Consider the following 2,002-nt stretch of genomic DNA (forward strand, 5'->3'; position numbering starts at 1 on the left):
TAACTGCTACTTAGCAAGGACAATGTTTGTAATGAAATCACACTTTTATTCCAGGTGAGGGAATGTGGTTTGCATTATTTAAAAGTAACTTGTTCACTGTGTAAAATGATCAAATAGATCTCAATTTCAAAGCAAAGTTGGTTACGTTGTCATCCATCTTGACATGTGGTGTCCTCTTCTTTCAACCACACGGGTATTAGAATGAAAGGTCTGTTAATGACATGCGTACAAAGACACATTAAATCACTTTTCGTGCTTACACTGCATGAATCTGCGGTTATTGATCCACAGTTTAGGTTCAGTCCCTACAGTTAACATGCTGACTTTTCTAGTTGTTCATTGTCCATTGTGATGCATCCGGTGTGTGCATAACGAGAGGGAGCTTGCTTCCCATATCTTGTGTTTATATGTGCCTCATGCCCAGCCTTCATTAATGGCTAGAGCAACGGGCGAGGGAGAGACCAATGTGTATGTCTCTCCGTGCCCATGCACGGCACCATCATCGGCAATTCTCTATTGTGCATTTACAGCCAGTTCCCGGTGCCCCTACACACATGCCCTGCCCCTTTTGAAATATCTCCATTATTTTGTGCTGTCTCTCTGTGCTCTTCTCACCAAGATGATTCAATTCTACTCAACCTGCTCCAGATTTCATCTGACAAAACAGTCATTAACAATCCCACTGCATAAACATGCCCTTCGCATCTCTCGTTATTTGGTTTTCCAGGATCTCTTTCATACGATAAAACGTCACAGCAGCTTGACTTGAAAAATAAAATCGCGTTCCTTTCCATTATCCCAATGCAATCTCCATTTCAATGCAGTTTAGGCAACTGGCTCAAATTATTCTTTGAGATTTTATAATAGCGTCGATGCATATAAACTGACCATTGGAGTTCCAATTTCAATAAGACAGCTGTGAGCAGACAAAAATAGCAACATTGGAAACAGCGACGAGAGTGGGATTCGAACCCACGCGTGCAAAACACAATGGATTAGCAGACCATCGCCTTAACGTCTCTGCCACCTCGTCAGACATGCCAGAGAGCATATGACCTTATTAATAAGTGAATTGCGTAAATTATGCAGAACAGCAGATATTTCTCCCTGGTGTTGGTGAAATGATAAATAGCGCAGTACTGTTCCAAGACTATGGTCTGACCTCTGGGTTGTGGGGTAAGTGCATTCCCATTCGGCTCGCAGTGATCTGAACAAAAATGAAGAAAAGACTATGTGACAAGGTCTGTTGAATTCTGTGAAGATTTGAAGTCAACGGAATGAGGAATACGAGAAAGCAGGAGGTGTTCTTTTAAGAAAGAGTTGGATAGAGCTCATAAGGATAGTGGAATCAAGGGTTATGGGGATACGGCAGGAACAGGATACTGATTGAGGATGATCAGCCATGATCATAATGAATGGTAGTGCTGGCTCGAAGGGCAGCTATAGGTGCTTACTCCTGCACGTATTGTCTATTGTCTATTAAATTGCCTGTGAGGAATTGTTTTCCAGACTGGAGGAGAGTGCACAGTGTTCAATGTCATTAATCGGAACACATTTCTTCTGCTCAGATATTTTTGACACGCACTTGTGTACAGGACAGGCAATTTCAAAATCCTAAATAAGGCTAAACTGACAATTGAATTCCACAATGGAAAAACCTTGAACTGGATCATTTCCTGGGCCGTGCGACACCAAGTCACTGTATGATCACAGCAACACAGTGAGCAAGTGTCAGAAGGAAAATGAGTGCAGTGCCAGAGCGTATGCTGGGAGCAGCAGGTGACACACGGGGAAGTGCATTTCCCACAACAGGAACACTTCCCAAACAGCAGAGTGAGGTGGAAGAATTCAGAGGGGCTTTACACTTTGGAATTTGATGGCAGAGACACAATGGAGATATGTCATTGAGTCTGTTAAAGATGAAGATTTTAAGATTTCTACAGATGAAAAACAAAATAAAATGTTCATTAGCTAGTGAAGGCAAATGTTGAAATTGTATATT

The 2,002-nt window shown here is 42.0% G+C and overlaps 1 non-coding gene across 1 annotated transcript; it reads right to left on the reverse strand.

Annotated features, from left to right (window-relative positions):
- Nucleotides 1–951: 951 nt before the first annotated feature.
- On the reverse strand, nt 952–1,033 carry trnas-gcu (transfer RNA serine (anticodon GCU)). The gene has a single exon. It is a non-coding gene; the product is annotated as a tRNA-Ser (tRNA).
- Between the last annotated feature and the right edge of the window lie 969 nt (nt 1,034–2,002).

This window comes from Chiloscyllium plagiosum, unplaced genomic scaffold, assembly GCF_037043375.1.
Source record: "Chiloscyllium plagiosum isolate Xiang-an unplaced genomic scaffold, Cpla_swu_hap1 HiC_scaffold_46, whole genome shotgun sequence".
Classification (NCBI taxonomy): Eukaryota; Metazoa; Chordata; class Chondrichthyes; order Orectolobiformes; family Hemiscylliidae; genus Chiloscyllium; species Chiloscyllium plagiosum.